Source organism: Ursus arctos, unplaced genomic scaffold (genome assembly GCF_023065955.2).
Source record: "Ursus arctos isolate Adak ecotype North America unplaced genomic scaffold, UrsArc2.0 scaffold_28, whole genome shotgun sequence".
In the NCBI taxonomy this organism is placed as follows: Eukaryota; Metazoa; Chordata; class Mammalia; order Carnivora; family Ursidae; genus Ursus; species Ursus arctos.
In genome coordinates, this window is record NW_026622963.1 from 19,673,332 (window position 1) to 19,689,244 (window position 15,913).

The 15,913-nt window shown below is 38.7% G+C and overlaps 1 pseudogene; it reads left to right on the forward strand.

Annotated features, from left to right (window-relative positions):
* LOC113263550 (3-oxoacyl-[acyl-carrier-protein] reductase-like) overlaps positions 1 to 12,826 on the forward strand; it is a 57,235-nt pseudogene extending 44,409 nt beyond the window's left edge.
* The last annotated feature ends 3,087 nt before the right edge of the window (positions 12,827 to 15,913 follow it).

The following is a 15,913-nucleotide window of genomic DNA, read 5'->3' on the forward strand; positions in this document are numbered from 1 at the left end:
ACCACAATGCTTTGAAACTCAAACTCAATCACAAGAGAAAAGTTGGAAAGAGCTCAACTACATGGAGGCTAAAGAGCATCCTACTAAAGAATGAATGGGTTAACCAGGAAATTAAAGAGGAATTTTTAAAAAATCATGGAAACAAATGAAAATGAAAACACAACTGTTCAAAATCCTTGGGATGCAGCAAAGGTGGTCCTAAGAGGGAAGTATATAGCAATACAAATCTTTCTCAAGAAACAAGAAAGGTCTCAAATACACAACCTAACCCTACACCTAAAGGAGTTTGAGAAAGAACAGCAAATAAAGCCTAAAGCCAGCAGGAGAAGAGAAATAATAAAGATTAAAGCAAAAATCAATGAAATAGAAACCAAAACAACAGTAAAACAGATCAATGGAACTAGGAGTTTGTTCTTTAAAAGAATTAATAAGATTGATAAACCCCTGGCCAGGATTATGCAAAAGAAAAGAGAAAGGACCCAAATAAATAAAATCATGAATGAAAAAGGAGAGGTCACAACCAACACTGAGGAAATACAAACAATTATAAGAACATATTATGAGCAACTATATGCCAACAAATTAGACAATCTGGAAGAAATGAATGCATTCTTAGAGACATAAAAACTACCAAAACTGAACCAAGAAGAAATAGAAAACCTGAACAGACTCATAACAAGCAAGGAAATTGAAGCAGTAACCAAAAATCTCCCAAAAAACAAGAGCCTAGGACCAGCGGGCTTCCCAGGGGAATTCTACCAAACATTCAAAAAGAATTAATACCTATTCTTCTGACACTGTTCCAAAAAATAGAAATGGAAGGAAAACTTCCAAAATCATTTTATGAAGCCAGCTAATGTTAATGCTAATGCTGGCCTTGATCCCAAAACCAGATAAAGACCCCACCAAAAAAGGAGTATTACAGAACAATATCCCTGATGAACATGGATGCAAAAATGTTCACCAAAATACTAGTCAATAGGATCCAACAGTACATTAAAAGGATTATTCACCACGACAAAGTGGGATTTATTCCTGGGCTGCAAGGTTGGTTCAACATCTGCAAATCAATCAATGTGGTACACTACATTAATAAAAGAAACGACAAGAACCATATGATACTCTCAATAGATGCAAAAAAACCGCATTTGACAAAGTACAGCATCTTTCTTGATGAAAACTCTTCACAGTGTAGGGATAAAGGGTACTTATTGCAAAATAATAAAAGCAATCTATGGAAAACCTATAGTGAGTATCATTCTCAATGGGGAAAACTGAGAGCTTTTCCCCTAAGTTCAGGAACATGGCAGGGATGTCCACTATCACTGCTGCTGTTCAACATAGTACTAGAAGTCCTAGCCTCGGCAATCAGACAACAAAAAGAAATAAAAGTCATCTGAATCGGCAAAGAAGTCAAACTCTCACCCTTTTCAGATGACATGATATTCTATGTGGAAAACCCAAACGACTCCACCCTCAAATTGCTAGAACTCATATAGGAATTCAGTAAAGTGGCAGGATATAAAATCAATGCACAGAAATCAGATGAATTTCTATACACCAACAATGAGACAGAAGAAAGAGAAATTAAGGAGTTTATCCCATTTACAATTGCACCCGAAACCATAAGATACCTAGGAATAAACCGAACCAAAGAGGCGAAGGACTTGTATTCAGAAAACTATAGAACATTCATGAAAGAAATTAAGGAAGACACAAAGAAATGGAAAAAACGTTCCACGCTCATGGATTGGAAGAACAAATATTGTTAAAATGTCTATGCTATCTAGAGCAATGTATACATTCAATGCAATCCCTATCAAAATACCATCAACTTTTTTTACAGAGCTGGAGCAAACCATCCTAAAATGTGTATGGAAGAAGAAAAGACCTCGAATAGTCAGAAGAACGTTGAAAACAAAAACCATTGCTGGTGGCTTCACAATTCTGGACTTCAAGCTCCATTACAAAGCTATAATCATCAAGACAGTATGGTACTGGCACAAAAACAGACACATAGATCAATGGAACAGAATAGAGAACCCAGAAATGGACCCTCAACATTATGACCAACTAATCTTCGACAAAGCAGGAAAGAATAGCCAATGGAAAAAAGACAGTCTCTTCAACAAATGGTGCTGGGAAAATTGGACAGCCACATGCAGAAGAGTGAAACTGGACCATTTCCTTACACCATACACAAAAATAGACTCAAAATGGATGAAAGATCTAAATGTGGGACAGGAATCCATCAAAATCCTTGAGGAGAATACAGGCAACACCCTCTTCGACCTTGGCCATAGGAACTTCTTCTTAGACACATTGCCAAAGACAAGGGAAACAAAGGCAAAAATGAACTATTGGGAATTAATCAAGATAAAAACTTTTGCACAGCAAAGGAAACAGTCTACAAAACCAAAAGATAATCGACAGAGTAGGAGAAAATATTTGCAAATCACATATCAGATAAAGGGCTAGTATCTAAAATCTATAAAGAACTTATCAAACTCAACTCCCAAAGAAAAAATAATCCAAACAAGAAATGGGCAGAAGACATGAACAGACATTTCTCCAAAGAAGACATTCAAATGGTGAACAGACACATGAAAAAGTGCTCAACATCACTTGGCATCAGGGAAATACAAATCAAAACCACAATGAGATACCACCTCACACCAGTCAGAATGGCTAAAATTAACAAGTCAGGAAAAGACAGATGTTGGCGAGGATGCAGAGAAAGGGGAACCCTGCAAACTGGTGCAGCTGCTCTAGAAAACAGTATGGAGGCTCCTCAAAAAGTTGAAAATAGAGCTACCCTATGACCCAGCATTTGCACTACTGAGTATTTACCCCAAAGATACAAATGTAGTGATCTGAAGTGGCACCTACACCCCAATGTTTATAGCTGCAATGTCCACAACAGCCAAACTATGGAAAGAGCCCAGATGTCCATTGACAAGTGAATGGATAAAGAAGATGTGGTATATATATATACAACGAACTATTATGCAGCAATCAAAAAGAGAAATCTTGTCATTTGCAATGACATGGATGGAACTAGAGGGTATTATGCTAAGGTATTATAATAAGTCAATCAGAGAAAGACAATTAGCATATGATCTCACCGATATGTGGAATTTGAGAAACAAGGCAGAGGATCATAGGGGAAGAGAGAAAAAGTAAAACAAGACAAAACCAGAAAAGGAGACAAACCATAAGAGACTCTTAATCTCAGGAAACAAACTGAGGGTTGCTGGAGCGAAGGGGGTTTGGGGGATGGGTGGCTGGGTGATGGACATTGGGGAGGGTATATGTTGTGGTGAACACTGTGTATTGTGTAAGACTGATGAATCACAGACCTGTACCCCTGAAGCAAATGATACATTATATGTTAATAAAAATAAAAGAATTACTAAAATCAGAAATGAAATCTTTACTACCCTTTTTTTTAAGACTTTTTTTTTAAGATTTTATTTATTTATTCAACAGAGATAGAGACAGCCAGCGAGAGAGGAACACAGCAGGGGGAGTGGGAGAGGGAGAAGCAGGCTCATAGCAGAGGAGCCTGATGTGGGGCTCGATCCCGCAGCGCTGGGATCACGCCCTGAGCCGAAGGCAGACGCTCAACTGCTGTGCCACCCAGGCGCCCTGAAATCTTTACTACCCTTGTACAGAAATAAAAAGTAATCATGAGGGAATACTATTAAAAACTTCTGTGCCAACAACTTAAATAAGGTAGATAAAATGGAAAAATTCTTAGAAAGACCCAGACTACCAAAACTGACTCAAGAGAAATATATATATATATATATATTCTAAATATATATATATTCTAAATATATATATATTCTAAATATATATATATTCTAAATATATATATTCTAAATATATAAATATATATATTCTAAATATATATTCTAAATATATATATAATCTAAATATATGTATAATATAAATATATATACATATATATACATACATATATGTATATGTATGTATATATATATATAAAGAAAAGAGATTGAATTAGTAATTGAGAAAAATAAATACTTTCCACAGAAAAAAAACCAGGACCAGATGGCTTCACTAGTGAATTCTACCATTTAATGGGGTCTGGTCTTTCATACATCTTCCAAAAAATTGAAGAAGAGGATACACTTCCCAACTCTTTCAGTACTAGGCAGAGCTATCACAAGAAAAGAAAACTACAGATCAATATCTTTTATGAGTACACATACAAAAATCCTCAAAAAATTACTAGTAAATGGAATCAAGCAATGTATGGAAAGGATTACACACCATGACCAAGCAGGATTTATCCCAGGAATGCAATGTTGGCTTAATATCCAACACTAAGTCATTGTAATATACAACATCAATAGAATAAATGATAAAACATATGATAATGGTAATAGATGTAGAAAAAAATTCAGCAGGATTCAACATCCCTTCATGATTTAAAAAAAAGAGAATGCTCTAAGAGCTAGGACTAGAAGGGAACTTCTTAAACCTCATAAAGGACATCCATGAAAACTTTATAGCTAATATCATACTAAGTAGGAAGAGACTGAATGCTTTCTCCCTAAGATCAAGAATGATATAAGATATCTGTTCTTATCACTTCTATTCAACCCTGTACTGTGGGTTCTAGCCAAGGCAATTAGGCAAGAAAATGAAATAAAAGCTATCAATATTAAAAGGAAGAAATGAAACTATTTGCAGATGGTATGATCTTGTACATAGCAAATCCTAAGGAGTTCATGAAAAAAATAATATTAGAATTAATAATAAATGAGTTCAGCAAAGTTTCAAGACACAAGATCAGTATGCAAAAGTCCATTGTATTTCAATATACCATCAACGAACAACTCAAAAATGAAGTTAGGAAAACAATTCCATCTATAAGACATCAAAAATAATTTAAAAAATAGGAATACATTTAACCAAAAAATGCATAACTTGTATTCTGGAAACTATAAAACATTGTTGAAAGAAATCAAAGAAGACCTAGAAAAATGGAGAAACTTCCCATGTTCATGGATTGAAAGACTTAATATTGTTAATATGGCACGCCCCAGATTGATCTGTAGAATCAATGCAATCCCTAGCAAAAGCTCAGCTTACTTACTTTCAGAAATTACAAGCTGTTTCTAAAACTCTTAAGGAAATTCAAGAGACCCAAAATAGCCAAAGAATTCTTGAAAAAGAACAGAGTTGTAAGATTCACAATTCCCAGTTTCGTAACTTAACACCCTACTGGTAAGAATATAAAATAGTGCAGCCACTTTGGAGAACAGCCCAGCAGTTCCCTAGATAGTTACCGTATAACCCAGTAATTCCACTCCTAGGTGTATATACCCAAAAGAAATAAAACATATGTCTACACAAATACTTGTACACTGCTATTCATAGCAGCATTACTCATAATAGCCCAAAAGTGGAAACAACTTAAATGTCTACCAATTATTGAATGGACAAATGAAATGTGGTATATTTTAACAGTGGAATATTTTTTGGCAAAAAGAATAAATGAAGTACTGATACATGCTACAACATGGATGAGCCTTGACATCATGATGCCAAGTGAAAGAAGCCAGTCACAAAGGACCACATATTGTACCATTTTATTTATATGAATGTCCCGAATAGGCAAATCTTCATAGGTAGAAAATAGGTTAGTGGTTGCTGAGGGCTGTAGGAGAGAGAATGGCTAAGGGGTGCAGTTTCTTTTTAAGACAATGAAACCGTGGGGGGTACCTGGGTGGCTCAGTCGTTAAGCATCTGCCTTTGGCTCAGGGTGTGATCCCGGTGTTCTGGGATCAAGCCCCACATCAGGCTCCTCTGCTGGGACCCTGCTTCTTCCTCTCCCACTCCCCTTGCTTGTGTTCCCTCTCTCGCTGGCTGTCTCTCTCTCTGTCAAATAAAGAAATAAAATCTTAAAAAAAAAAAAAAGACAATGAAAACGTTCTAAAATGGATTGTGGTGATAGACACACGACTCCATGAATATACTAACACACACTTAATCATGCACTTTAGATAGATAATCTGGCATATGAATTACATTTCAGTGAAGCTACTTACAAAGAGTTGGATATAGACAGGGAAGCAAACCACCAAAGGGCTCTATCTGAACAAGTCATGATAGCATTGATTCTCCCAAGTCACTGAATCAATAAGAAGAAATTGGGCGCATTGCAATCTTAGAGGACCTGCAAAATAGAGCAGGATGTTATCAGAGGACACTTAGAGATGAAGAATATGGAAAAGGGAAGGAATCCGTGGCCATCCAATTCAGGGAGCTCACACCAAACCTGAACTCCAGGGATGATATGACATGAGAGCATTCTGGTTCTCAGTTAACCCAGAATAAAGTCTAAAATGATGAAAAAATAGAGATACTGACAACTGCAGGGATTATGAAAAAAAAAAGGATGTGTCCAGCATCAAAGGAAGACTCAAAGTCAAAAGTATCTGGGAAAGAAAAGACCAAGTTTACTGGCAAAGAGCAAGGGAGTCGGACTTAGAAGCATTCACTCATTTGATATAAAGCACAAGTGTTTAAAAGAACAACGACAAAAACAAAAACCACACACACACACACACACACACACACACACACACACACACCTCTTGAAATATTGCTAAGGCTGCCACATATACCATAGACTGTTCCTAGTGAGAAATCAGTAATTTGCTCATATGTTTCTCACTGATTGTTATATTCATAAACATCCAATAGTTTTGTGGCAAGTGCTTGGTATTTTATTTATTTGGGGGGACTAGAATAAGATGTGGAGACCCTGCTTTTTTTGGTTTATCTCAGAGTTAATTAGGTGGGGTTCTTCCTGACTGTGACATGTCGGAGTGGAGGTAGGGCAAAATAGCAGGTTTATGCTTCCACACCAGTTTCATCTTGAAAGCAAAAATGTTAATTGTAGCCGAAAGAGCTCCAGGGACTTAATTCCAAAGGTCATAAAAGTGCAGAACTATGCTCCCTGTTTCCTCTTCCAGAAAAAAAGAAATTATTGTATTAATTTCCTTTTGATGCCTAAAAACTTAGCCGCTTAAAAACAACACCCATTTATTATTCCACAGTTATGTAGGCTCTCAGAAGGCAGTTGGCTCAGCTGGGCTCTCTGCTCAGGATCTCAAGGTGATGGCCAGGCCAGGCTGGGATTTTAGCTGAAGGCTCAGGGGAAGAATCTACTTCAGAGCTTATTCAGAAAGATGACAGAATTCAGTTCCATGCAGTGGTGGGAAACCGAGGTCCTGGTTTCCTGTCTGGTTGTCAGCCAGGGGCCAGGGGCCAGGGACCAGGGGCCACATTCCTTCACATGTGGCCTCTCCTTCTTCCCACCCACAATGGCACTTGGATTCCTTCTCATTCTCAGAATTTCTCTGACTTCCCTTTTTACCTTCCTCTTCTACCACCTCCTTTCCCATCAGCTGGAAAAAGTTCTCTGCTTTTAAGGACTCATGATGAAATCAGGTGCGTAGAGAGAATCTCTGACTCTTAATGTCACCTGACTTGGAACTTTCATTACAACTACAAAATCCCTTCTTGGCAGCGCCTAGATTAATGTTTGACTGAATAACTACTGACAGGACTCCTGGGACATGAGGGCATTATTAGGACCCTGCCTACCACATCCGTGCACATAAAAGAGACAAAAGGCCAATTCCTAGTTGACATAAGGGCTACCCTTTCTATCCTGAGCCCCACTGCAATAAAACAACCAGTCAGTCGCTCAGAGAAATTGATGCATTACAGTAGGTATTCCAACCCACTTCCTTTTCTACACACATTGACCCTTGACTACCACATTAGGACCAATAGAAGAACAACACTGGTTACTCCTTTGTGCTTCCATGCCTGTCAACTACCTGGCAGAAGACTTTTATATAAATGTGGCTGTCAGATCAAGTGCTCACTGGAAAGATTATTCTTAGAAAATAAAGAACCACTAGAAACACAATTTCACAGCATATTATTTCTGCACTTGACTTTCTTAAACTGGCCCAGACAATGACTTTTGGAACTTTAGATCCCTTACTCCAAATGGCACATGACAATTGATGAGCAAAAGCTCTGTTGATGGAAGGAATGGGATGGGAAGAGAACCTATAAAGATAAAGGTAGTTCCTTCTTGGTCATTGCCTAAGCCATTTTAATATTCTCTGAAATCAGAAGTTATTCAAGGAATAAACCAGTCATAGATCCTCAGAACAACCACAACAAATTCCTTGTACAAGTCTAAGCATGGCCTTCTTACAAACCTAGTGGAAAGGGATATCAGTTTGTGCAAGACTTAAAAGCCATTCCTGGAGTTATTCCTAGTTTTCCAGAAGTGCATAATGCTAATGTTCTTCTCTTTCCAGTTCCACTTACAGGTAAATAGTTTACGGTACTGGCCTCACTCACCTTCATGAGCATTTCTGTGAATAAAGACAGTTGATGGGTTTTCCTTTATTTGGAATGACTAACAATATAGTTGGTCAATAATGCCTCGGGGATTCACCCAGGCACCTTTAATTACTTCCAGCCTTTAAGTAATAACTTAAAAAAGGTAACATTCTTAAAAGGTTAAGATTTCATTCAGTGTAGAAGACCTTACTTCATATTTACCTCTCCTGGAAAATAATGATTCAACCTACCTCTTGGAAGAGGAAGTGGCTGAATATGGTAAAGCCTGAAGGAAAAGTTACAGTTTTACCAAGAGGTAGTACAGTAGTGAGGAGGTGACCTCTCCACCAAAGAGCATCCTCTACCCCAAAACTGGATTGAATGGATCCAGCAATATTCAAACCCAACAACTAAATGGGAATGGATAGGATTTGCAGAACTTAAGAGGTATTATAGGCAATGGGTTCTCAATCTTTCCAGACTAACTGGACTCCTTCAAGAACTTACCAAAAACAGGTAATCAGAATTTACTTAAGAAGCTGCAACTGGCTTTGCCACTTCGAAATCTAAATTATAGGCGACCCCCATCCCAGGTCTACCAGAATACAAAAAAAAAAAAAAAAATCCTCATCATCATCATCATCATCATCATCATCATCATCATCTTATGTCCTTTCAGTACATTTCCTTGTGCTGAAGCAAAAAAAAGGGTGTCAGGAGGGTACCCGTGATAGAGGCTTTGGCTCAGCAACATGGGAAACACCGCCTCCTATTTAGGTATTTCTCTAGATTCAATGGCTAGTGTCTTCCTCCCTGTTATGTGCCATGACTGTGGCTGCAAAACTGGTAGATGCTTCTGTGGATGTCACTCTTGCCACACCACTAATTCCATAGGTTCCACATGCTGTTCAATCCTGACTACTAGCTAGCAACATCCAGTACGGCTCAGTAGGCAGATTCTCTATGACTGACGGCTATTGCAGGCCTCTCGTATGACCATTTGTCACTGATGGAATCTCAATCCTGCAGTGTTCCTTCCACCACTTGATGAAGGAGCCTCATGACTCTATAACGGCAACTGTAAAATTGAGTGTCCAAGAGGAAGATCAAGTTGATGTTTCCCTAGGGAATGTGGAACAACTGTTCTTTTTAAATGATCAAGGTCAATACCATTGAGGTTTGGCAGCGACTGCATAAAACTGTGTAAGAGGATAAATTTCCACCCAAATCTGGGTCAGCCCAAGTGGTGGAACTAATAGCCTTGACAAGAGCAGGTGTCAAAAGGGTACAAGTTAAGGCACATAGTGAGAGCAATGATAAAGAAGGTGAAGGGAATGCACTGGTAGATCATTAAACAACATAAGTGGCACTTTTGTCCTTGCTGATAGGACTTACTTATGATGAGACAAATATAAGAAAATGAATATATTTATACATAAAATCTGTTTCAGACATAGGATATTCAGCCTCAGGTTCAGGACAAAAAAAACATTTGCTAAAATCAAGTTGTTCTGTCAATTTCAATGGTTCCTAATGCAGCTAAAATGGCCCTTTGGTCGCGCCCAAAAAATGACGTAAAGGTTAACCAAAATGCAATAACACTGCTTCCACCATGAATAAGAGTTTACGGGGAGATTTCTCCTTGGTAGCTAGAGATGTGGAGGGCTTATGCCTAATCTGTACCATCATAACCCAGAAAAAAAAAAAAACTGTGAAGGTGGGATACATATGGGTCTGAGCCATATTCCAGAGGAATTTCAAACTCATAAAGATGGGGGCACCTGGGTGGCTCAGTTGGCTAAGCGTCTGCCTTCGGCTCAGTCATGATCCCAGGGTCCTGGGATCAAGCCCCACATTGGGCTCCCTGCTCAGCGGGGAACCTATTTCTCCCTCTTCCCCCCACCTGTGCACTCTCTCTCACTATCTCTGTCACTGTCTCTCTCTCTCAAATAAATTAAAAAATCTTAAAAAAAACACACACACATAAAGATGGGCTTTATGCAGTTACCCAAGTCACAAGATTATGAACATGTGCTCGGGATCACTTATAAAGTCTGGATGGCAAAGACTTCTCAAGCAGAAAAGTCACTGCAAGAATTGCAGTATCTACACAAATTGTTAGACAATGTTTTTTCCCACCTGGGGGATACTAGCCCTACTCCCTAGTGTTAAAGGTACTGGGACAGTCATAAAGGAACTTGGTAAGGTGTTCTCATTTAATTAAAAGTCGTATTGCTCTCACTCACCACAGTTTCCAGGAAAAGTAGAGGGACCAAAGGAACTCTCAAAAACTTTAAATTGGGGCGGCAGGAGCAGGAAGGGTACAGTGGTACTTCTTTGTGGCAGTCGGGCTTTTTTTCATTTCAGCCGAGGTAGTTTAAAAGTTGAGGGAATATGGAAAAGAGCTGCCCCTCCTAGCCCTCTTTCTCCTGAGTTTGTGACTCTGAGGTCCAAGATGGGCAGTCTGCTCTGTTCTGGGGAGGCTCCCAGGGCACTGGCAGGGCACTGGCCCAATTAATGGCCCAGAAAGTCTACCGATTGGCCATCATCCCCAGGACTCTGGAAGGGGCCAAAGCCCCTGGAGCTGGTGACCTTGGTGGAGGTCATTTGTCATTTAGCTATGATGCTGCCGAAGAGCGTAAGGCTCAAAATACATTTGAAGAGATGGAGAAAAAAGTTGGGTCGAGTGTATCTCTTGGTAAATGAGCTGGAATTAACAGGGACAGCACTTTAGTAAGAACAAAACCTGAAAGTATGGTATCTCAGCACATACTACTCTCTTGGGCTCCACGCTGACTTGGAACGCGGCCGGGAAGACTATGATTCAACACCAGAGAGGGTCTATTGTTACTGTAGGATGCATTATTGGCTTAAAAGACAATTCTGGCCAATCTGTGTACAGTGCCAGTAAAGGAAGATTCTTTGAATTTGCACATACTCCTGCTAAAGGAGTAACAAGAAAGAAAATTACAGTGAATGTAGTTGTACCAGGATTGGTTCACACAGAGAGGATGAAAGACTTAAACATTTAAAGAAAAATACCTCTCTTGGGAAGTTTGGAGAACCTATTAATGTGCACATGACATTGTGTTTCTTTTGGAAACACAATATATGGTTACATTTTTTATGAATTATATTTTTTATTATATTATGTTAGTCAATGGGGCGCCTGGGTGGCACAGTGGTTAAGCGTCTGCCTTCGGCTCAGGGCGTGATCCTAGCGTTCTGGGATCGAGCCCCACATCAGGCTCCTCCGCTATGAGCCTGCTTCTTCCTCTCCCACTCCCCCTGCTTGTGTTCCCTCTCTCGCTGGCTGTCTCTATCTCTGTCAAATAAATAAATTAAAAAATCTTTAAAAAAAAAAACATACAGTACATCCCTGGTTTTTGATGTAAAGTTTGATGATTCATTAGTTGCGTATAACACCCAGTGCACCATGCAATACGTGCCCTCCTTACTACCCATCACCAGCCTATCCCATTCCCCCACAGCCTCCCCTCTGAAGCTCTCAGTTTGTTTCCCAGAGTCCATAATCTCTCGTGGTTTATTCCCCCTTCTGTTTACCGCCCCCCTTCATTCTTCCCTTCCTTCTCCTACCAATCTTCCTACTTCTTATGTTCCATAAATGAGTGAAACCATATTATAATTGTCTTTCTCTGCTTGACTTATTTCACTTAGCATTATCTCCTCCAGTGCCGTCCATGTTGCAGCAAATGTTGAGAAATCATTCTTTCTGATAGCTGAGTGATATTCCATTGTATATATGGACCACATCTTCTTAATCCAGTCATCTGTTGAAGGGCATCTTGGCTCCTTCCACGATTTAGCTATTGTGGACAATGCTGCTATGAACATGAGCATATGGCCCTTCTCTTCACTACGTCTGTATCTTTGGGGTAAATACCCAGTAGTGCAATGGCTGGCTCATAGGGTAGCTCAATTTTTAACTTTCTGAGGGACCTCCACACTGTTTTCCAGAGTGGCTGTACCAACTTGCATTCTCACCAACAATGTAGGAGGGATCCCCTTTCTCCACATCCTCTCCAACAATTGTTGTTTCTTGCCTTGTCTATTTTTGCCATTCTAACTGTCATAAGGTGGTATCTCAGTGTGGTTTTGATTTGAATTTCCCTGATGGCTAATGATTTTGAACATTTTTTCATGTGTCTGTTAGCCATTTGTATGTCTTCATTGGAAAAGTGTCTGTTCATATCTTCTGCCCATTTTATGATTTGTTTCTTTCTTGTGTATTGAGTTTGAGAAGTTCTTTGTAGATCTTGGATACCAGTCTTTTATCTGTTTATGGTGCCTGAGTTGTGCACCATGTATGGTCACGCCTGGGTGATCTCAGGATCATGAGTTAGAATTGCCATGTATTACAGGACATGTTCTGGTGGTGGAGGGGGATTACAACTCATGATATAATCAGATTTTTAAGTTATAATAATGATTAGAATCAAGGGCACACTTTTGGTTGACTCTTGATTTGACAGGCATACCTACATGGGTGATATTTGCTACAAATGTTCATTTCCATTTTTACATGACTATGTCTGAAAAGAACAACGTGTGACCAATTGTGTTTTCTAAAAGGTATGTACCAATTGAAAATAATAGTAAATAAATAAATAAATAAATAGTATGTACCTTATAGTCTGTAGCAACTTTAGTAAACAGACATTTTGCAAGTGACCAAAACAGGTATTATCTTAATTTATGTATTTTCTCTCAAAATTATATAGCCTAGTTGCTTTGAATTGTTTCATTGTATCAGACTAAATTCGCTAGAAGTTAACCTTGTGGGCCACTGCCAAAATAAAAGTATTTACAGGGCACTGTTTAGTTGTCAATACTTCAGCAACCCTGCTAAAAGTTAAGTATTGTATTCCTTTTCCATATGCCTTGGAAGATCAGTTGTTACACAGGTTAAAAAAAAAGTGTCAGTATCCATTAGATACAGACATGAGTTTAGAGTCTGGCTTCTTTGAGTGGCATTACTCTTGACTGAGCAGCTGGGCAAAATAACCTACCAATATAAGTGTAGAATAATTGACCCCCATAAAAATTCTCAAAGATGATGAGGATTAACCCTTCAGGTTTTACTATCTGGTACAATAATGAACTACACAGATCTCATCAACTTAGGAAATAGAAGCAATTTTTTTTAATTCACTAAACACTCAGTAGGGCAAACTACTTAAAAACATCTAAGAGGGGCGCCTGGGTGGATCAGTCAGTTGAACATCCAATTCTTGGTTTTGGCTTGGGTGGTGATCTCAAGCTAGTGGAATTGAGTCCCTCATTGGGCCCGTGTTCAGTGGGGTGTCTGCTTCCCCTTTCCCTCTGCACCCCCCACTCACACACTCTGTCTCTCGAATATATACATGAATCTGTTAAAAAAATCAGCATAAGAAATAATGACATTTTAAAAATTAAGAGTATTTTGCATTAATAAATATAATGATTCCTAACCTAAAATTTTAGAAAAATAATAGCTAATTACTTATGATTAGTCATAAATGATAATGTAAATAAATATGCAATAACAATGAATTAAATATCTTTACAAGGAGCAAGTAAAGCATTGGTCTTTTTTTTTTTTTTTAATAATGATTTTTTATTATATTATGTTAGTCACCATGCAGTACATCCCCGGTTTTCGATGTAAGGCTCGGTGATTCATTAGTTGTGTATAACACCCAGTGCACCATGCAATATGTGCCCTCCTTACTACCCATCACCGGTCTATCCCATTCCCCCACCCCCTCCCCTCTGAGGCCCTCGGTTTGTTTCTCATAGTCCATAGTCTCTCATGTTTCATTCCCCCTTCTGATTACCCCCCCTTTCTTTATCCCTTTCTTCCCCTACTGATCATTCTAGTTCTTATGTTCCATAGATGAGAGAAATCATATGATAGTTGTCTTTCTCTGTTTGACTTATTTCACTTAGCATTATCTCCTCCAGTGCCGTCCATGTTGTAGCAAATGTTGAGAACTCGTTCTTTCTGATTGCTGAGTAATATTCCATTGTATATATGGACCACAACTTCTTAATCCAGTCATCTGTTGCAGGGCATCTCGGCTCCTTCCACGATTTAGCTATTGTGGACATTGCTGCTATGAACATTGGGGTGCATATGGCCCCTCTCTTCACTACGTCTGTATCTTTGGGGTAAACACCCAGTAGTGCAATGGCTGGATCATAGGGTAGCTCAATTTTTAACTTTTTAAGGGACCTCCACACGGTTTTCCAGAGTGGCTGTACCAACTTGCATTCCCACCAACAATGTAGGAGGGATCCCCTTTCTCCACATCCTCTCCAACAATTGTTGTTTCTTGCCTTGTCTATTTTTGCCATTCTAACTGGCGTAAGGTGGTATCTCAGTGTGGTTTGATTTGAATTTCCCTGATGGCTAATGATTTTGAACATTTTTTCATGTGTCTGTTAGCCATTTGTATGTCTTCATTGGAAAAGTGTCTGTTCATATCTTCTGCCCATTTTTTGATTTGTTTATTTGTTTCTCGTGTATTGAGTTTGAGAAGATATTTGCCCAAGAATGAAAGATAAAGACAAACTGAATGTAAAATATCAGCAACATCTATTTTGCGTTGAACTCTTTGGTGGTGAATAGTGTGATATTTAAATGTCATTGGATTCATGTTGGTTTTTATTATTTATCATTTAAAAATGTTTTTTCGAATTTTTATTTAAATTCTAGTTAATATATAGTATAATATTGGTTTCAGGAGTAGAATTTAGTGATTCATCACTTACGTATACTACCCAGTGCTCATCACAAGTGCCTCCTTAATACCTATCACCCATCAAGCCCATTCCCTTCTCACCTCCGCTCCAGCAACCCTCGGTTTGTTCTCTATTATTAAGAGTTTCTTATGGTTTGCTTCTCTCTCTCTCTCTTTGCTATTCCGTATGTTCATCTGTTTTGTTTCTTAAATTCTACATATGAATGAACTCATATGGCATTTGTCTTTCGCCGACTTAATTTGCTTAGCATAATACACTCTAGCTCCATCCACATCATTGCAAATGATGAAATTTCATTCTTTTGATGGCTGAGTAATATTCCATTAGTACTCCATTATTACATACACATACCACATCTTCTTTATCCATTCATCAGTTGGTGGACATTTGGGTTCTTTCCATAATTTGGCTGTTGTTGATTGTGCTGCTATAAACATCGGCGTGCATGTGTCCCTTCAAATCAGTATTTTTGTATCCTTTGGGTAAATATCTAGTAGTGCAATTGCTTGGTTATAGGGTAGCTCTATTTTCAACTTTTTGAGGAATCTCCATACTGTTTTCCAGAGTGGCTGTGCCAGTTTGCATTCCCACCAACAGTGTAAGAGGGTTCCCCTTTCTCCGCATCCTCACCAACATCTGATGTTTCCTGTGTTGATGATCTTAGCCATTCTGACCAGTGTGAGGTGGTATCTCATCGTGGTTTTGATTTGTATATCCCTGATGAGTGATGTTGAGTATTTTT